Raw genomic sequence first — 22,661 nt, 5'->3', positions numbered from 1 at the left:
TCAACTTGAAGTATAATTGGGCCTTAATCCTCGACCAATAAGAAAAGAATTCTCAGAACCAAGAAAATGATGAGTAACCGGACAAAGATAGATCTGATGAGACGAATATGAGGGTTGTTGTTCCTTCAGTGACGAGAGAAAAAGGAAAATCGATACCATAGAATATGACACTAGGGGACGTGTAATCAAACGAATATGAGTAGACTCTAGACCACACAAAGAGAGTGGCCTTAGAGTAAAGAAAGGAGTCAGACACAAGGATTGCGATCAAACTTGGTTGGAGCACATGGGAGCAATCCACTAGGAGCAGGCAGGCCTAGCCCAACTGAGTGATGCACCACTGCTATGAACGGACTCACCCTCCGAGCTATGACCACCAAGAGAGAGTCCCTCTTCTAGTGAAAATGGAGAGTTCAATTTCGAATCAGAAGCCAGCTTAGATAGTGACCCTGAAATACCTCAACCTCTGGATGCTAGATGCACTAAGGGGAATCTACCCGTCCACCTACAACGCCGGCAATTAAAGGAGGAATGTTAGCCGAAACAAAGAAACGTGGACAGACGAACAACAAAAACTGCAAGACCTGCCAAAACGATTCACAAAATTCAAAAAGGGAGATAGAGTGGTGATCTTGCTGGGAGCCAAACGATAGGGACATGCAAGTGAACCAATTGAGGGACCCACCAAGGTCAAGGAGGTTAATTTAGCTTGGGAAGGGGAGACCCCACGACTTATCTTTATAGCAGATGACTTGGCTGAGTGACAAATGATTTTTGACACCAAGAAGTACTTAAAAATAGCCAAAATTCCCAAATTTTAGGGGAAAAATATACTTCGTCGAAGGCGGCAACTGCAATTAGTATGATTTTAAGCGGCAATGCCCAAAAGTGCTCTAAATACCCACCGGACGGTGGTGAATTTTCATAATTTTTCCGCATGTCAAACGAAAGTTCTGAATATGTCCGGCAGTGGGGGACTTTGAGACAGACGCCTAGGAATTTTCAAACCATGATTTGGAGGCCGGATGCCGAAGATAGGCCGATTAAGAGGGCCAAGGACAAAAGCAAGTTAAGTCTAAAGAGATTTTAGGCCAAGGGGGGTGACCCTTGGGGTCTCACCCCCCAAAAATTTGACAATTTGGGAGGGGGGGTGGTTTTCCACAAAAAAAAAAGATGGATATGGCGGCAACGCAGGTGCAAAATGAGGAGGGGAAGAAGAAGAAGGAGAAGGATTAAAAAAAGAAGAAGAAAGAGAAAGATATGGAGAGAGGGGAGAAAGAAAAAACATAATAGTATTTTCTAATTAAACTTTTTTTATATAGTTTTTAACTTAGAGAGAGATATATATATAAAGTAAACATATAATTTGAAAGAGAGAGAAAATAGGGGGAGAGAAAGGGAAAGACAGAAAAGAGAGCAAGAGAAAAAAACTTGAAAGAGAAAGAGAGAGAGAAAGAAAAATAAGGGGAGAGAGAGAGAAACCGAAAGAAAGATACAAAGAGCAAAAAAGAAAGAAGAGAAGAGAGAGGGAGAGGGACAAAGAGAGGAAAAAGAGAGAAAGAGAATTATAGAGAGAGGAAATATAAAATTTAAGAGAGAGAGAGAGAAAGAAAAAAGAAAAAGAGAGGAAAGAAAGGGGAGAAGAAAAGGGGGGAGATAGATAGAGAGAAGAAAAAGAAGAAGAGAGAGAATTATATAGAGAGGAAAGATAAAATTTAAAAGAAAGAGAAAAGAAAAAAAGTAAAGAGAAAATGAAGAGAGAGAATAAGAAAAAAAATGAAAAAAAGAGGAGAGAGAGAGAAGAAAAGCAAGTAGAGAGAGAGATATGAAGAAAAAAAAGAAAGAGAGATGGGAAAAAAGAGGAAAGTGAAATGTTTTTCTTTTTAATTTAAATATTTTTTTAGAGAGGGGAGGAGGGAGAGAGATAGAGAGAGAGAGAAAAGATAAAATTTCAAAGAGAGAAGAAAAAAAATGAAAATTGGGAGAAAGGGGAGGAGAAGAAAAGGGGACAAAGAGAGAGAGAGAGAGAGAGAGAGAGAGAGAGAGAGAGAGAGAATAAAAGGAGAGAGAGAGAGGAGAAGAAGAGAGAGAATATGAACATAAAGAGGGAGAACTATACACATGAAAAATATAAAATTTACATACTTAAAGAGAGATTGGGGGGAGAGAAAGTGAAAGAAGAAGAAGAAGAGGAGGAGGAGGAGGAGGAGGAGGAAGAGAGAGAGAGAGAGAGAGAGTGAGAGAGAGAGAGAGAGAGGAAGCATGGAGAGAGAAAAGATAAAATTTAAAAGAGAGAGAGAAGAAAAAATGAAAAATTACGAGAAAGGGGAAGAGAAGAAAAGGGGGCAGAGAGAGAGAGAGAGAGAGAGAGAGAGAGAGAGAGTAAAGGGGAGAGAGAGGAGAAGAGAGGGAATATATAGGAAAAAGATAAAATTTAAATACCTTAAGAGAGACTGGGGGGAGAAAGTGAAAGGAGGAGGAGAGAGAGAGAGAGAGAGAGAGAGAGAGAGAGAGAGAGAGAGAGAGAGAGAACATGGAGAGAGAAAAGATAAAATTTAAAAAGAGAGAGAAGAAAAAGTAGAGGGGAGAGGGGAGAGAGAGAGAAAGAGAGAGAAGAAGAAGAGAGAATATAAACAGAGAGAGAGAGAGAGAGAAAATTTATAATTTAAAAGAAAGCGAGAGAGTGAGTGAGTGAGAGTGAGAGAGAGAGAGAGAGAAAATAAAAAAATTAAAAAGAGAATGAAGAGAAAAAGAGAAGAAGAAGAAGAAAAATGAAAAAATAGGAGAGGGAGAGAGAAGGAAAAGAGAGGAGAGGGGGGAGAATAAAAGGAGTGAGAGAGAAAGAGAGAGAAGAAAAGTGGGGAGAGAAAAAAGGGGGAGAGAGAGAGAGCCAAAAGAGAAGAAAAAAAAAACTAAAATAGAAGGTAAAGAAAGAGAAAGAGAGAGAAAATTAAACATAGGGAATTAGCAGGGAGAATGAGAGAGAGAGAGAGAGAGAGAGTAAAGAAAAAAATTAGAAACAAAGAGAGAAAATAGAAAAGAGAAAGATGAGAAATGGATTGTTGAGCGAAGCACATTTTTTTCAAACAGAGAGAGAAAAGAGAAGAGAGAAAGATGAGAAATGGATTGTTGAGTGCAGCATGGCAACTTTGCTTGTTATGCAGCGGCCTAGTGTTCCATGCTAGTATCTCATTATGGGTGTTAGTAATACCATTGAACAATCATCCAAAGATTTCACAATAGCCAAACTGTATATAGCTATCATTGTTTTTAAATAGCATCTACAACTATCTAAACTTGATATGTAGATTTGAAGTCAATCTTATTGAATATTATTTGCTTTCACCTTATCAAGAAAGTCATCTATTCTAGGAATAAGAAAGCAACCATTCATGGTGATCGTGTTAATGAATGATAGTTAATTTACACCGTAATTGACTACTTTCCTTATGCACTAGGAGAGATAGAAAGGAAACTATGGGATCTAAGACTAGTTACACACCAAATGAGGGATGCCCATTTTATAAGCTTTAACCAATCAAAACACTTATTTAAGGGTTTTGCATCTGCAATCCTTTACACACTAGAGAGTACATGACCTGTTGTTTACCTGCTAAGCAGGTGAACTCCCTGCCCACTTTGCAACCAATCAAAAAAATTATAAGTTTATTATTTATTATTTATTATAAATTGTTTCCATTTGGTGTGTAAAAGTATGGCACCCATGTCCGCACCTAGTTTCAGAAAATGTATGCCCAGTACACTCTAAATGAGGATCGGGCGTCCGTCACTTAGTGTGTAACCAACCTAAATGGTTCTCTTTCTAGGACTTTATCTAGTTTCTCCTTGACTACTTATTTTGCAATTTGGTTTTGTCAATAGGGTGTTCTCCATTGTGGGGCACTACCTATATCAAGGTCTTATTTTAAAAGGCATGGGTTAAATGGTAGGCAATGGGATTCTCTCTCTACCGGTGTGGTAGAGGTAGGCCTCATGACTATCTCCCATGGGGTCTTTATGACCCCGAGGAGATGGGATCAACTGTGGAAAATGCACCCGAAAAAAGGATGGAATCTCGACCACTCCTTTTCAACAAGTAAACCCATAAAGTATAGTAACCCCAACCTAATAAGTAAACCCAACACGTCGGAAAAGAGTGAATTTCTAGGAGTTATGCTGTGATTTTAGGGATAGTAAACCGAACTAGCCAGTGACCTTGGGCTTTGTGGAACGATTGTTATTCCACATGAAATAACTACATGGAATCCACCGAACTGAGGCAGCGATATGTTGTTAGGATGCGTCTAAAATTTCATGGGCCCACATTGCCATTGAATGGTATTGACGACTGGGGTATCCCTCTCAAAATCATGGATTCTGACCCTTACCAAAAGTAAACCCAACTTTTGTAGTAAACCCAAAAAACAAAATAAACATTGCTTGTGAAGTGTGCAAATTCGATCGAGGACTATGGGCGTCCTTTTTGCTCTTAGTATAACTAGTTAAAATACCCTGTGGGCAAGGCATGCTAAGGGAATGACTCGTGTTAAGATACAAGACCCATACTACAACAACATAGTAGCCTGAGAAGTGGAAGTCTCTGCATTTCTCCAATGATGTGCTCCCCATCGAGGTGCATTTCACTCTATCTCTTCCACTCATGCTCATAATATATGTATTGTGATATTGTGATAACAGATTGGTGATGTGTGCTTGTTTAGTCAATGGCAATGGATTCTACAGAGTGATGTTGAGATTGGTGACAATGATATCAATAATAAGGAAACACCAGATGAAACATCGAGCAAGGAGAATGAGATGCATTATACTTATGTTGAAGAGAATGATACAACACCACAAGAAAGTGGTAGCTTTGGGCCAAATCCATGGAATTTGACCTTACCAAAGTAAATATTGTTTGATCGAAAGAGCTACATGTTGATGGTGAGTGACTTGAATGAGAGAGAGTTATCACACTGGATGTGCTTTAGCAACTCAACATGAGGGAGTTGCTAGACTTGAAGAGATGGAAAAGGATCAAAGAAACTCTTTGCACTATCACAGATGATGCGGCTTAGGTTGTGCTCACCTTGAGATCGAAGCCCTCACTCCACATTGCATGCTTGGAGGATTGAGAGAGCATATCCATTGCAAATCATATAAACATGGTTTCAAGTGCTCACGAAGGTGTCAGTGCAACAATCGAGTCTATCAAATCAAGGTGGTGCACTGACGTGAGGAGCCATGGCATGCTTCTCCCCTATGTCAAGGAGCTTATCAATTTGTGTGCTTGCAAGGCTATCACAAAGTCCCATCAATTTGATGGAGCTTCCTTGTATCCATTTCATGTGGCAAAAAGGGAAGCGCCTATCACAGAGCTTGTGTCAAATAGATCGCTTGTGGAGTGCAAGTTGCAGGAAATCATGGTCGAGCACAAGGTTAGGTTATGCAAGCTTCGGTCAACCAAAAAGCATGGTCCATCCAAGGTAATTGTGGATTTGCATGACATCATGGTGGCAGTGCCACTCGCAAGGGCTCCCAAGTTCTTAGGCTGAGAACATTGAAGAAGTGTGGTTGCCCATTCAAGGTGCAAGTGGAGTATAAAGATGGCACCCAAGAATTCACTATAAGGGTTCCTGCCCTACACGAGGTGCTTCTTCCTGGTTCTCGTGCAGATTTGTATCACTTACTAGTGCATCCTCATGTTATTGATTGTTGCAAGGAGGACTTATTTGATGTTGGGACATGCTGCCATGTTGCCAAGATGAGTCTTTCAAAGGAACAATTTCATTTGCAAAATACCTCTCCATAGGATCGGTCCACCTTCAAGTTCTTCATGATCCCAAAAGAAGTGCAAACTTTGTCATACCAACTACACCTTGAAGGTATGTTGCATTTATTGAAAATTCGGTTCTATGATAATCAATTGCTGTTGGCACCAATTGGAAAAGGGGTATTGTAGGCAAACTTTCTAAGGATGATTGGACGGTTGTGTACATGGAAGTGATTTGTCTACGAGACTTGAAAAAGGTATTGCACATATCCCTTTTCACGTTCATATATTACAACGATCATTGTGTCTGTGTGATGAAGAACCTTTGGATCATGTAGGTGTTGTACTGTCAGCCTTATAATCCCCATGCAAAAGAGGACAAGGATAAACCATTCATACTAGTTATCCAAGATGAATGGGTGATGGAGATGAGCAAGAGGTTCTCAAGGAACAATGCATGGGCAATCGACAGTACCTTTAAGACCAATGTGTTTGGTTTACCGCTTTATGCCGCCGTTCTACCGAACCAACATGGAATGGGTGTTCCCATTTGGTTCCTGCTATGCATGAGTGACAACAATTCCAACCAGGAGACTGTGGCATTGCAAATTACAATGCAAGTAATTCTCTCCAGGATGGGTGATATTCGCCCAACTACTCTTGTCATTGACAAGTCCCAGCAAGAGCTAGAGGCCCTCTCTAGCATTGTTTTGAATGATCCTTTCTGTTGGCATACAAGCAACCTTGATGGTGGTAGATGTCAGGTTTCATGCCACATAATACTTTATTGGTTTCACACAAAGAAGGCATGGGTTGAGAATCTCCTCCCCCATGTGCTCATTAGCTTCATTTGATGTAGGTTGATTAGCTTGGGGTTTATATTTAAGAGACTATACTTCGAGCTTCATACTTATGTGGCCATGAATGAAGGTTCATGTGGATAAGCGTGATCATGTTTACGCATCCCTATGCTATCTAATGAACTGCCCAATGGAGCTACAATTTAACGAACTATTTAAGTAGTTGGTGTGTTTTTATTCCTCTCTCCCAAACGTGGTGTGATATGTGACCAACAGATGGTGTGGGCATGCTTGCGTTTGGCGAAGAAGGTGGTCCAAGATGTTTCCCCATGGCAACGTAGACACCACTAATCTCATTGAGAGGTTATGGAAATTCATAAAGAACACGCTCCTTGATGTGCAGATCAATAGGTCTACCTTGGATCTACTACACGCCCTTGCATGTAGCTCCACTTCGGGTTCTAGGATGGGCGCAAGCATCAAAGAGGAAGGGGCCAAGTGAGGTTCAGTACCAAAACTTGCATATATTGCACTCACTACTACACAAAAGCATTCTTGGTTGACCCTACAGTCATTTTTCCATGCCGTACGTGCCATGCTTTGCTCCCTCTCACCTTATGGTATGCTCCACATGATGCAGCATTGATCTTGGCAGGTAGATTGGTGCGAGTCTATGATGAGGCGTGTAGTGGCACTCTCACTACTTCAGATTGTATCTACGCGGACCCTTATAAGGAGTGGCATTTCTCCCTCATGTCTCACAATGGGCAGGTGATCACCCTCGTGTTGGCATCTAGATGCAGGATGTTGCTATTGTATATTTGAGCATTGCTTAATTGGGGTTTAGGGTGAATTCATGACTCTTGATTGCATGGGTTGCTTTGTTTGTTGCCAAGATCTATCATTCATTCATTGGTGGCAAGAATTCATGGCACTAGATCCATGAGTTACATGATATACAAGTTAAATGAGTACACATGGTTGGTAGCAACAATTCACGGTATTAGATACCAACATTACATGGATTGAGTTACACACCATATGATTGCATGAGTTATATAAGTTACATGGTTATATGAGTTACATGGTTATATAAGTTAGGTAGATTATATAAATTACATGATTATATGAGCTACATACTATATGATTGCATGAGTTATATAAAATACATGACCTACATGAGTTACATGAGTTATATAAGTTATATGAGGTTTATGGGGATGCGTTGATAGATTGGTGTTGAGTTGCAAGATTTTTTGTTCTTTGTGTGCTTGTTGCAAGATTTGATATTTGTTTTCTTGTTTGTTGTTTGTATTTTTTTTGCAAAAATACATTGCACTAGATACATGAGTTACTAGTGTTGCGATACAAACGATGCCTCTCGACCATGTGTCACGAAGTGCTATTGGAAGGATAGGGCACACTTGGAGGGAACATTTAAATCTCATCCTAAGAAATGCATATCCATTTTAGAATTAATTTAAACTTTTCATTACTTTAGATTTTCTAAACTAACGTTCTATCACTTCAAGGCACATACCCAAGCAAGCTTGCACAAATAGAATGTGATCACTGTGTTTGCAAAACATGACTACAATTAAAGACTATCTTTTCAACCAAAAATGCTCATAAGACCAAAGTTACATGGGTCCTCAATGCACATAAAACCAAAGTCCACATTGCGCATAAAATCAAAGTGTCCCATACGCATTGTCGCTAACTACCAAGAGCTTCTACTCAACTACTGGGTACTATGCATACCCTGAACCAAGATAGTATCCATAGAGAGTCCACTACCCACAATATTTACTACTACTCAAAACACTCCAACACAGTAACAGCCCACTTGCAAAGGTCTTCCTTGGTCAATTGCATGTACTCGACATCGAACCATCTTCTCCTCAACTGTAGGAGGCAACCTGCAACCCTTAGAAATCCCCAAAGAACCAAAACCCATTTTTTCTTAACTTGAAAATTTCTTACCCAATACTTCAATGGCTTTTCAATCACCCCACCCTTGATGATGCTTCTCATCTAAGCCATCACATAGAACCCACAGTCCACTGTATTTGTTTGTTGAGGGCTCTAGTTATAGCAAAACACAATAATAAGGTTAGATAGGCCTTTAACCCTAGTCCCTAAACCATGAATGACCCTTGTGCAATGTTCATAAAGTACAACCTTTATGTACACAAACTTCATTTGATCCACTTTTGACAAAATGTTGACACATTCCGCGTTTGTCCAATGCCTAGACAATGCATACACAACCCTGAAACACATACACACCAGTGATCAAAAAACTATGCCTAAAACGACATCACAATCCACACATGCATATGGGGTTGGGCGGGTTGTTCAGTATACCTGTATACAAGGGGCAAGCATTCCATGGGATCAGTGCACCCCAATGAATCGAGGTATAAGATGGGGCCTCGATCATCAGGCAATTTCTCGACCCTTTTGCGTCTAGGGTTGTAGACAATGAATAGGCTCAAATGTGACCTGCAACAAAGCAAGAATTCATAGTCACGCCATCAAGATCAAGTGGAGGTCCCTTACAAATAACAATTTGGTTACATGCCTTACAAACCTCAAAACCACTAGGAAGAAAATAAAAGTGGCTCTTGTGGGATTGGTGCCGTCAAAGTGATTCTTCAAGGCCACGGTGTCATGCTCCTCGATCATGGACAAGTACCGATACCACAAACTATCGACAAAGCACACATCATGTGTGTGTTGTCTCGGAAGCATATGCTCCATCTATCTAGAACCAAAACTATCGTTATTAATTTGGACTATAATATTACCCTAAACCCTCAACACCACATATTACACAATGTACTACTTACATGGCAAATAGATTCATGGTGCATGTTTATGCCTCTTTGGGGTGAAGCAAGGCATCAATCAAGGCCTTGTCAACATCAACATGCAGCCTCGACCATGATGCCACAAACTCGGTGTGCACATAACTCTCCAACCTGAAATGCAAATCATCCATTATGCTTTCACATACAACCAACATACGCAATGACAAGCATACCAAGTGATATGGACATACCTTGACACTGCACTTTTTTGCCCCCTCATCTTGATAGGAGACCCATTCTTCATAACATCTATTGTGCTAATGTCAATCGTATACACACAATGTGATGCGGGGCTAACAATCCCATGAGGGGAGGAGATGGTGATGGGGGTGGGGGTGGGGGTGGGGGTGGGTGAAGGTGATTTAGGTGAGAGAGGAAAGGATGTGAATAGCTCATCCTATCAACCTACAATCCCAATGTTTAGGGGCAACATAAGTTAGTAGTCAACAATCCAAGTCTCACAAGCCACATATTTCTCAAAATTCTCCACAAGCATCAACAATAAACACTAACTTGGAGAGCCATGTCCTCACCACCAATGGCAGGACCACGCTAAAACAAGCCATCTAGCTCCATTTGGAAGTTATATTCCTTCACTTCCAACTCATGGTGATGGTTGGTGGCATCACCCTCACCATAGGCAGCCCCATCAACATCACCATCCATCAATCCCTCCGGCTCTCTAGTGTGGGGATGTCTCTAAGCCACATCCAAGTTATTTTTAAACATGTGTTAAAATAAATGTAAGATAATTAAACCAAAATATTGCATTGCTCATAAGAGAATAAAGATTAGATACTCGCATGCTTATCATATCCCTTGTCAATACCCTTTTGTGTGCGCTGGATGCGATGCTCTTTCTTTGAATCATATTGGCCCATAACCCTTCTCACAAAAGCGATACAAACTCCTCTTGTGTCATGGTATGCTCCTCCTCCTCTAGCAAGTTCCATAAGTGCCTTACTCTTGCATATTGCCCTCTCTCATACTTCTTGCGGGCTAGCTTTAAATTTCTCTCCAAGTTACCAAAGCATGGCCTAGCAAAGCCATGCAACATCAACAACAACACGTGTATGTGGTACCAACATGGTAACCAATCTTTCATCGAGGAATATCTATGTGGATGCCATGCTCATCCCTCAAGTGGACGCCCACCTCTTCATGTTCACATGTCTCTTTGGGTAGAGGATGTCAACACGGCACTACTCGGCTTGAGAGCCATCAGGAAGAGTGATCTCCACATATGGTGCTTGACCCTAAGCAAGCACATGCGTAGTGAGTGGCTACCATATCACAATGCCAAAATCTTAGAGAGCACCATAATGCCATCAAACACAATGCATGGCATTGCAAAACTCTCACCGATGAGTGATTCTCAAAGATGGAACCATCATCATGTGGTGGTTGTGCAACACGCTCGTTGTGGCTTTCACAATTAGGCCGAGAGAAGATAATGTCACCTACAATAAACAATTAGAATCACCCCTCATGAAATCATTACAAATCAATACAATCCATTGAAAGTAGAAGCTGACATATAAATGAAACTTACAATCCTCTTTGATCATGTGTGTAGAGGGTCCCGTGAGAGGACTGACTCCTTATGTGCATGGTGTCATAACCAAGTGCCTATCAACCAATGACAAAAACAAACGTCATGATTCATGTTACACAAAATAAGCGAACGATCAACCCTAAAACCCCAACAAAACCAAAGACCAAGAACAAAAGAAGAGAAGAATCAACGCTAAATCCCAATAAACCACTATCATAAACAAGAATCATAATCCATGACACACTCATGTTTGGCTCCTTACCATCCATAGAAGGCATACTTTCAAATCTGGGTTTACTTCTAGGTCCCATGCATATACATTTTTCGCACGTATGGGCTTCCTTACATGTCCAACAGATTACAGTCCTCAACATATTAGAGCCTTTATTCTTATTTTCCAAAGTGTGTTCACATGTATTTATAACCAAATATAGTTTTTTATCAATTGCAGCAACGCAAGGGATGACAATGGGACGGAGACAAGAATGAAAACTCCTTAGGTTAAAGTGACCCTAAACTCAGTTTGGGTAGAGATACTTTCAAAGTTAAGACGATTTCTCAAGTTACTCGTGGAGTTAGACCTAACAACCGTCATGTAGCCCTTGCCATAAACAAAGCATGAGTATACATGGAGATTTCAACCAAAGTACCCAAAAATTGACAAAGTTTGCAAACATATCGAACAATATAGATTCAATAAGGCCAAATTCATTAAAAGGTAAACCCAACATTATCACCGAATTGGGACCTACAGTAAACCCAACATGAACTCTGTCATCGAATAGAGACCAAAAAACACCATGTTGGGGAAAATGGAAATTTCCTATAAGTTTGGGATACGTGGTCAAATCTTTGGATTTTTCATAACTTGAACACTATGACTCCAAATTCAGTGCTCTATAGCTCAATAGATTCCATTTTTCAAGCACTTTCCAATGATAGGTCACATCATATGGTTTTGAGAAATTTATGGGCATGTTATTTGGGTGCCACCTTTTTAGTATTCAAAAAATGGGAATTGGGAGATTCCCAAACTCACTAATATTATGTTAAAAGTAAACCCGGCATTATGACTGAATAGCAACCAAAAGTAAACCCGGCATTATGACTGAATAGCAACCAAAAGTAAACCCAGCATGCAGCCCTCGCACAAGTATACATGGAGATTTCAACCAAAGTACTAAAAAATAAACAAAGTTTGCAAACATATTGGACAATATTGATTCAATAAGGCCGAATGCATTACAAAGTGAACTTGGCATTATCACCAAACTGCATCCAAAAGTAAACCTAGCATGAACTCAGTCTCATCGAATAGAGACCAAAAGTAAACCCGGCATGCAGCCCTCGCACAAGTATACATGGAGATTTCAACCAAAGTACTAAAAAAATAAACGAAGTTTGTAAACATATTGGACAATATTGATTCAATAAGGCCGAATGCATTACAAAGTGAACTCGGTATTATCACCAAATTGCATCCAAAAGTAAACCTAGCATGAACTCAGTCATCGAATAGAGACCAAAAGTAAACCCCACATTGTGACCGAATAGTGATCAAAAGTAAACCTAGCATGAACCCAATCATCGAATGGCAACCAAAAGTAAACTCAGCATGATGACCCACAGAGCTCACCCAATAGCAACCAAAAGTAAACCCAGCATTAAAGGTGGAAACACGAAACATGCACCAACTTGAGTCACCCAGCCTCGAGAGAGAGGAGGACGAGAGGGCCATTGAGCTGGTGGATTTCCTTTCTGCAGGTCCGGGAGGTTACGGCGTGGCAAAGGGGCCCAAAGCAACCAGGCACCAGCACAAAGAGAGAGAGAGAGAGAGAGAGAGAGAGAGGACACTGAGGGAGGTGGAAGGCACCCAACCAAGATAGAGGAGGATGAGAGGGTTGCATAGCTGGTTGGTCTCTTTGGCACGGGTCCAAGGGGTTACTCCATGGTAGAGAGGCCCACAGGAGTAGGTGTCAGCAGCTGGACCAGAGGGCCACACCAATAGCAAGACGAGAGGAGGACGAGAGGGCTGCACCACCGGTCGGCGGGCCAGTCCTACTAGCAGAGGGGGGTGTGCGAGAGGAGGTTATTAAGTGAAAATGAGGAGAACCTCAACTCTAGCTCCAACTCATAGTTTGTCATTTCATGGCGGCGAGAATAATAGAGTGCATGATAGCCAATCATTACTACTTAAGACACGTCGAGGTTGGCAACGGAGTGGGGTCCATGAACATCCGTCATCTCACGGGTGTTTTACAAGCACCCAAGTTAAATTTTAGCATTGGGGTTTCATTAGAAAGTCGGGTTTACTTTTACAACAAGGAATCAACGACGACTGAGATTGGATTCCTTTTTTTGGGTGCATCATCCATCGTTGATCCTATCTCCCCAGTGTCATGATGTTATGAGGACACAGTGTGAAAAAGTATGGAATGCATCATCATCCGACTTCTTTATTGATCTAGAGAGTCAATGTGATCTGAGCCATTCGTACTAGTGTGACTTGCATGGATTATCCAAAAATACTAGATTTTTGGATCATTTTAGCATATTTTTGATATTGTTTATTGTAAAAATCCGAAAAAGTTAGAAAAAGCTTCTAGATTAGGATGGCATGCAAAAAGCTAGTTGTTTTTTTAGCCTATTAGGGAATTTTCACAAGAAGGACAGATTGACAAAATTGCGCGCGCCAGGATCGCTATAAATAGGCTAAAAACTGCAGATTGAACTGAAAGAAGAAGAAGGAGTGATTTGGGAGATCCGTGACTAGGTATCCTAGAGTTTTATCCCCCTTTCGGAGCCAACGGAGCCATCAGATTTGGGTTCCGAGCAACAGAGAAGTAGCTATAATTTTTATACACATTTTGTTCTACAAAGAACCTCCAGGAGATCTAATGCCTGGAGATTGCTTCTGTAGTGCAAAGATTCCAGGTTCTTTCAATACATATTGATTCAATTCATTGTGATTTGTTTTTGTAGTGTTTACCACTTGGGTATTCTCTATCTTCTCTTTTATCTCCTATCTCTACTTCCTTCTACTTTTGATCCCTAGTGGATTCGACCTTTCGACAAAAACCCCTTTCACATTGGTGAACCCGATGTGAAAGGTCGTCTCAAAAGAAGGAAAGACAAGATGGGAGAATCTTTGAATACATTCTCAGTGATGTTTTGCAACAGTTGGTGCAAAATATGAATATGCTTATGCAGGTACAACAACAACAACAGGTGATGCAAGCTTCAGCTCAAACAGAAAGTGTTGTGATGAATGCTTTGCAAGCAATTGAGCATGAGGTGAAGTTATTCAATGGTAGGAATGTATTTGCATATGTATATACCTATGATCAGAAGATGGAATTCTTTGGGGTGGCTCAATCTGCATGGAGCCGGTATTTTGTACGTGTTACTGTTCATGAACTGAAAGCACGGATTACTGAATTATACTTGCAGGATGCAGACTGGGTAGCCTTCAAGAAGACACTCGGGGAAGTATTTTACATTGAGGACACCAGTTTGATTACGCGCAAGACTTTTCAGGACTGGGTTATACAACCCAATAAGGGTCTTGTGGCTACAGAATTGTTAAGAGAATTTGAAAGTCAATTTGAGCAGTTGGATCTTGCAGAACAGAAAGATCTTGCAAGTCATAAAATTGAATTTTTTCTACAGGTAGCTGATCCTAAGCTTCAAGAGAAGCTTGATAATTTGTTGGAGGATCAGACTACAGAGACAGGTTTGAAAACAAAGTGGAGACATGTCAAGGAAGCTGTTACTGCTCTTTTGAAGAAGCATAGAAGAAGAGAAAGATTACATGTCTCTAGCTTGCCCACTGTTACGGGCAAAACAGTTGAAGTATCCAGTAAGCCACCCGCTTTTGTGGCTAACCCTATGGCTGTACCTGCTATTGTTCCCTCTGTTAGGGAACCTACTAGCAGGTTCCCTAATAGAGGGAAGATGTTCCTCTGTTAGGGAAGATGTCTTGGATGAATTGGTCAAAGGGATGCGTGATCTTCAATTGAAAGTTGCAAAATTGGACGAAAAAGGACAAGAGGAAAGGGGACGGCCCCTAAGCCTGGAAAAATATGTATGTGGTGTGACAGTTTGCAGCACGAGAGAAAGGATTATGCTGCCTATCAGGAGGCCTTGGCACGACAGCTTATCTTTTGGAAAGATGACAAGATCCATGCACAAGAAACATGATTGCCTCTTGCTTTGAATTTTGGAAAGGGAGGTATGCAGAAGTTGTTGGAAGACTTGGCTATCCAAAATGCTTATGCGGCGGTACATGCTTCTACTTTTGGTCTGTAGTTGGATAGAATGCATGGCTAAGTGATGGTTGGTCCAAAGGCTAAAATATGGACACATACTTTACATGCAGCTGAAAAGAGAAAGATCACTGATAGTGAAATGTCTCATGCAGGGCTAGACATTCATGGCATAACTGGTTGGGAATCACTGGTAGATGCATATTCAATGTATGCATATTTAGGAAAGGCACAAAACAAGGATGTACTTGTGGAAGAAAAATGAAAAAGAGATGAATATATTGCAAGGACATCTAAAAGAATGACAATAAGAAGTATGGATCAGCCTAAAGTTGCAAATCAGCCACCTCCCGAGCATGTTATGGAAGAGGTCAGTCAGGAGCAAAAACAGGATAACAAACAAGAGGGCAAAAATAAGGGCAAGCAGATAGGATATAAGTTGCAATCTGACATTGAGACAACCACAGATCTTAAGAAGGTTCTTGAAGAACGGATCTTAAACAGTCGGGTGGAATTTACCTTGGGAGAGGTGCTTAGCATTGCCAAGCGAGAATTTCATGATGATATCATTGACATAATTAAAAGGAAGAGTCAGTTTCTTGGTGATACCACTAGTGCATTGCTACAATTTGAAGAGGAAACTGGTTTGTTGGGTATTCAAGCTGAATATAAGCATGAAGTAAGTACTAGATTATCTATGCAGGATGCTACTAATTAGTGGACAGCATGTGGAAAAGAGAAGAAAGTGGCTGAAAATGCATTGTCTTGTAGCAATATGCATGGTGGAGTAGGGAAAATGCAACAATATGGAGAAGAGACTCTAGGATTTATTCCTCGAAGTCACTACACAAGAAATCATTGGGCTAGAGCTACCGCTGAGATGGTAGTGAAAATAGGGGAAACATGAAACTTTTTGTGTTGCTTTACTTAACCATGGGTCTAAGATAAATGTCATTGAGTGGGGCTTGTATGAAAATGGTACATGGCTTGTGGGACACTGATCATGGTTGGTGTATGAGGGCTCCAAATAATTCTTCAGAGGAGCTCTATGTTGCATGTCCTAATGTAAAAGTGACGATTGGTGATGTACAGGAAGAGCAACACTTCTTTGTGCAAGATAATTTGTCATATGCAGAGATTTTGGGACAACCCTATATTACAGGTGTGCGTATGGAAACAAAGGTGCTTGATGATGGTTTTACTTATGCAAGAGTCAGAAGCAAGGATGGGAGAAAAGCAGTCCAATTTCTTACTGTTTGTGTTAATCATCCTAGAAATCATGATACGCTTCGAGAGTCTCCTTTGGCTCCAAATGCAAGGGAATTCAAAAACCTGGATTTTCATTAAGCACTGCTGTAATGCGGGGCTACAGTAGTGTTGTTTAGAGGGTGTACTCGCCTCTTCATGAAATAAAGCATGTATTTACTATTGGTTATTCTCAGTTTACAGCAAACAGTTCATGTTGGTTTAAGTTTATGGAAGCTATGTGTAGGACTGAATGCATATCTATGAAATGGGCCACTAAGAAACTGAGAGCATTGGGGTTCTTAGCTAAAAATGATGGCATTTCTAACATCTTTTATGGGCTGAATATTACTGACACTATGGTTGAAATTTCAGCAACTATACATGTAGAAAATGAGGCTGAAAATAGAGTGTTGTTAGTATGTTCTTTAGATATGTATGATGTTATAGCATTGTTTGCTCAACAGGAAGGATTACATTGGGCTGAAGCACTTGTGGAGACAAAGTATAAGACAGTCGACAAAAAGGTGAAACCAATTGCTTTGCCACTTTCACCAGAGAGTGAGGGAATGTATGAAAAAGTGTCAAGGCAGCCAAGCTCACGGGATCCTAAAGATATAGGTCATCAATTTACATCTGAAACATTACAGGAATTGAAAGTTGGAGCAAAAGGGTTTCTTTTGCCTGCTGAGAGAGACTGTTTTATGCGGATGTTGGCTAGACATGGGAAGGCATTTGCATTTCAGCCAAGTGAAATAGGTTGTGTGGATCCAAATGTCGTCTCTCCTATGGTCATATTTACAATGCCACATGTACCATGGAACTTGAGGCCTATTCCAGTACCTAAAGCTTACTTGCCAAATCTAATGGATTTGCTAAATGAAAAGATTTGCATGAAGATCTTGGAGCCTTTTTCAGTCCCGTACTCAAATCATTGGTTTACTGTGCCAAAAAAGAATGGGGCTTTGAGATTTATTAAAGCATGTGGAGAGAAGGTAAAAGAGTGGCCATGATTGCTCCCTTATGCTTTGTGGGATGACAGAACAACTCATAGTGTTGTTACAGGATATATGCCTGCAGAATTGATGTATGGTCAAAAACCTATCATGCCAATACAAGAGATGACAGTCACATGGAGTGTGTTACCTTGGGAGGAGTTGAATCGAGAGGAGTTGTTGGCCTTACGCATTAGACAGTTGGAAAGAAAGTCAGAAGACATAGAGGTAGCAACTGCAAAGTTAAGGGCAGCAAGGATACAAAACAAGAAACGGTTTGACAAAAGGCATAGACTGAGACCAAGAACCATACAAGATGGGGATTGGGTATTGGTTTATGATAGCAGATTAGATAACCAGCATAGTGCCATGCGTAAAGTTCCAAAAGATGGTTTGGACCCTATGTGATAAGACAGGTGTTTGATGATGCTACTTATGCATTAAATGAGCTGGATAGGACAGCCATCAAACTTCAGGTAGCAGGGAAAAGAATCAAATTATTCAAAAGACGGGAATCTACTACCTATGAGTTACCAGAATTGGAAGAAAATAGTGGTCCTAATACAGGGGCTAGCCAAGAAGATATGGAAGATGAAAAAGTAAAGGATATGGTTGCAGAGGATGACGAGGACTCAGAATCCAGTGACAACTAAGATTTTGGCACATACTGGAGGATGTGCAGGTTAGAAGGGGATGGATGTCATGATGTTATGAGGACACTGTGAAAAAGTATGGAATGCATCATCATTTGACTTCTTTATTGATCTAGAGAGTCAATGTGACCTGAGCCATTCATACTAGTGTGAGTTGCATGGATTATCCAAAAATACTAGATTTTTGGATAATCTTAGCATATTTTTGATATTATTTACTGTAAAAATCTGAAAAAGTTAAAAAAAGCTTCTAGATTAGGATGGCATGCAAAAAGCTAGTTGCTTTTTCAACCAATTAGGGGATTTTTACAAGAAGGACAAATTGACGAAATCGCGTGCGTTGTGATCGCTATAAACAGACTGAAAACTGCAGATTGAACTGAAAGAATAAGAAGAAGTGATCTGGGAGATCTGTGAGCAAGCATCCTAGAGTTTTACCCCCCTTTTGGAGCCAAGGGAGCCATCAAATTTGGGTTCCGAGCAACAGAGAAGGAGCTGTAATTTTTATGCATGTTTTGTTTATGAAGAAGCTCCAAGAGATCTAATGCCTCGAGATTGCTTCTAAGTAGTGCGAAGATTCCAGGTTCTTTCAATACATATTGATTCAATTCATTGTGACTTATTTTTGTAGTGTTTACCACCTGGGTATTCTCTGTCTTCTCTTTCATCTCCTATCTCTACTTCCTTCTACTTCTGATCCCTAGTGGATTCCACCTTTCGACAAAAACTCCTTCGACACCGGGATCATAAAGACCCCATGAGGGAGATAGTCCTGACTCTTGAGGGTAGGAGCAGGGAGTAATAGGTGGGACTCGACGCTCCTCAGTCATCACACACACACTCTCTCTCGTACTGGTGGGGCAAGGCGTGGCAGCTGGGGATCATGGGCACATCACCAGTCAGCAGGGCTCAGGTCGGGACTCAGAAACTATCGAAAGCCCGGCAGGGGGCTCGCACCAAACGACCTTTTCAAAATGGTAGGTCACTGCCACAACGGAGCCCCATCGCCGTGGAGGGCTTGCAATTCCAAACCCCTGCACTCCTTCACACTTTTCAAGTGATTTAAACTAAATAAAATAAATTAAATCTCTCTCTAATTTCCCTTTATATTGTTCAAATTAAATTAGATCTCTCTCTCGTCCTGAATACCCGCTTGCTGCCCTGTAGCCTCCCCACCCGGCGTTCACTCTGTTTTGTTCGGCCTGCTCCTCAGTCTGCCACTCGCGCTGCTAGTCACTAACTTCTCCACTGCGCAGTTCTCTCTCTCTCTCTCTCTCTCTCTCTCTCTCATCCACCAGGCTAGTTGGGGTGGCGGGATGGAGCACGGGACATACGTTCTACAAACTTGCCTGCAGTGGAGAATGCATTCGATGGAGCAGGGAGTGCAGCAAGGCGATGGTGGTCACATATAATGGAGCAGGGGGCATTGCAAGGTGGAGCTGGCAACAACGGAGAGCCGTTGATTAGCAGGGCGGCGCCCCCTCCTCCCGCCTGCCCGGTGGGTTCGGCAAGCGATCGCGATAAGGAAGTGTGTGATGAAGGGAGATCAAGAGGATCGGGCGTGAAGGAAAGAGAGAGAGAGAGAGAGATTTTGATAATTTGTTTCATCAACAAAGAGACATGAGAAGAACAAGAAGTTGCCTATAGATTTTGCCATAATTTTAGGGTTTTGAGAGAGAGTGTGTGTGTGTGTTTCTTAGTGTAATATATATATATATAGAGAGAGAGAGAGGGGGGGGGGGGGGGAGTGTGTGTGTTGGGGGAGGAGAGTATGAGAGATTTTTTGGAGGGGAGAGAGGAGAATATGAGAGAGAATTTGGGGAGAGGAGAGAGAATATGAGAGATTTTTCACAAGAAGAGAGGAAAGTACGAGAGAGAGAGAGAGGAAAGAAAAGAGAGAGAGAGAGAGGAGGGAAAATAAACATGAGGGAGAGAGGTGAGAAGAGAAAGCAAGAAAAAAATTTAGAGTGTATGTGTGTGTGAGGGGGGGGCGGCGCGTCGCGACATGGTGTGGTGTGTGTTGAGGGGGGAAGGGTGAGGGGCCGAATTTTGGAGGGAGGGCGCGTCGCGACATGGAGATTTAAGAAAATAAAATTCAAGAGAGAGGAAAGAGAGAGAGAGAGAGAGAGAGTAAATTGAGAGAGATGAGAAGAGAGAAAAGAAATAAAAAATTGAAGAGAGAGAAAAAGAAAAAGATGAAAACTTTAGGGAGAGGAAGAGAGAGAAAAAGATTTAGGGGGAGAGGGATAGAGAGAGGAAAAAATAAAGAAAAAAATTTAGAAATAAAGGGGGCAAGAAAGAATAAAGTTGAGAGAAATAGAGAGAAAGATGAGGAAAATGAAAGACAACGTGTGGGGAAGAAGGCAACATCACATTCTTTTTGCTTTGTAGAAACTTTGCATGATGTGAAGCAAGTGACGATGACAATATTGGTATGAGAGAGAGAGAGAGAGAGAGAGAGAGAGAGAGAGAGAGAGAGAGTGTGTGTGTGTGTGTGTGTGTGTGTGATGAGGAAGTGAACTTGCTGTGTGAAGTTGAGAAAAGTGAAATGCAATGTGTGGGGGAAGAAGTGAGAGGAGACAATGAGAAAAGTGAAATATAGTGTGTGAAAGAAATGAGAGAGGCAAAGTTGCCATGCAATCGCATGGTAACTTCACTTTCCTATTGCACGCCGCTTTGCGGCCGCATGTGCGAAGCACACAGGGAACATTAGTAAATAATTATATACATATGTTATTAACTATTAGTTGTGTGTGTGTGTGTGTGTGTGTGTGTGTGTGAAGAAGAAGAAGTAATTCTCAACGTAGTTTATGGATTGTCAAATTTATGTAATATTATTGGCTCAATGTGTGAGGAGAATATGTATATCATGATAGACTCAATGTGAATAGAAATCACAATTAAATGTGTTTGGCTTTTAGAAATGGTCGTAAGGTTTCTCTGGCGACATAGTTTAGGTTTGACCTCACTAATATTTGTCTTTCACTCCATTTATATTACTAAGTGCCACATCCCCATTTATTGCACTTTCGTGCATTCAACATTGTATTAGTCTAAGTTGCCAAAGCTTTCAACATTCGGAATCTATTTCTTATATCAACCTCCCATGAATTCTATTGCCATGAAATGTGCTTTCAAACCTTGATGCAAAGAACTAGGAGAACATTGGCACGAAGTGCCAAGAGAATCTAGGCAAGAGTGCCTAGTCTGAGATTTTTAAAAGTAACTTTTCAATTTAAATAAGAAAAATATCAACTGAGTATCAACCTCTTAAGCAAAAAGGGTCATATTATTGTCGTATAACATATAGGGAAAGGATTTGCTAACTAACCTTTGAATGAATATGATATGGATGGATTATTATGTATGTACCCCTCAAGGGCCTAAGTTTTATTTTCTAAAAAGGATTTCAAATACAATTGGTTAAAATCCTTATATTCAAGGTTTGATGGGCATCATGCCTTATTGATTAGGGCTATCCTTAGGGTTTGATAAACCCCTACTTCTTTGTGTTGAGTCCTTTTAGAGATAGATAATGGTAGCCATCAAATGGTGACTAGTTATCATTTCCTTGTCATAGATAAAGGCTTTTTTGCTATGTAAAGAAACGTGAATCATGGTTATACTTTAACAATGACATAAATGAAAAGACTTTTGATCCTTTTATAGGTAGTAAGTTTGAATGAGATAAACAAGCAACACACGCTTAAAGCTACCATAATAAATGCTGTTACTTTTGACTTCTAGTCTTTGTAGAACATATTCTTACTAAAACCTATAAAAAAGAAAAAGAGAGGAACATGCCAAAGATGAGGTAAAATTAATTTCGTTGAACAACTTTAGACTATTTCAACTTTACAATAGTAAAAGTCACCATTTGAGGTTCTGTGTTTCTTGACAACACGGGATTGAGAAAAATACCTATTTGAGATTTCATTGTTCTTGGCAATAAGGGATCAAGAAAATGGCATAATAATTGAAGCATTCGGTTTCTATAATGGACTTGTGAAGCGAGTGAGAAGGATTCGTGCTAGCCTCGTAAAATGAGAAATAGAGAAAAATGTTAAAGGTGAGATAAAACTAATTTCCTTGAACAACTTTAGACTGAATCATCTTTGGACTAATAAAAGTCCCTATCTAAGATTCTATATTTTTTGGCAACATAGGATCGAGATAACTACCTATGAACTTATAAAGAAACACAGATGGTTTGGCATATTTAGTTGAGATGTATAAAGTGCAATGTCTTATTTGTGGTTTTTTTGGGGGGGAGCTGGGGAGAGAGGGAGGGGGCATGCAGGTTTATCAAGTGGGTTCAATAGTTTTTGAGATAAGGTACAATTTAAAGTGAGTACTTGCATTTTTAAAAAATTTCAAAAGCCATCTAAGTTCACTAGTATGAAGTCCTATAAAAAGGCGTTGAATATAAATAATATATAAGGTCAATGTATAATAAAGCTCAAGATTAAAAGATAGCTTTAATTGGCTTATCATTAGCAAAC

This window comes from Lygodium microphyllum, chromosome 18 (genome assembly GCF_053477565.2).
Source record: "Lygodium microphyllum isolate KBCC chromosome 18, Lygodium_microphyllum_v1.1.10, whole genome shotgun sequence".
NCBI classification, from domain to species: domain Eukaryota; kingdom Viridiplantae; phylum Streptophyta; class Polypodiopsida; order Schizaeales; family Lygodiaceae; genus Lygodium; species Lygodium microphyllum.
The sequence above is the reverse complement of the archived record's forward strand: the minus strand, read 5'-3'. Positions refer to the sequence as shown.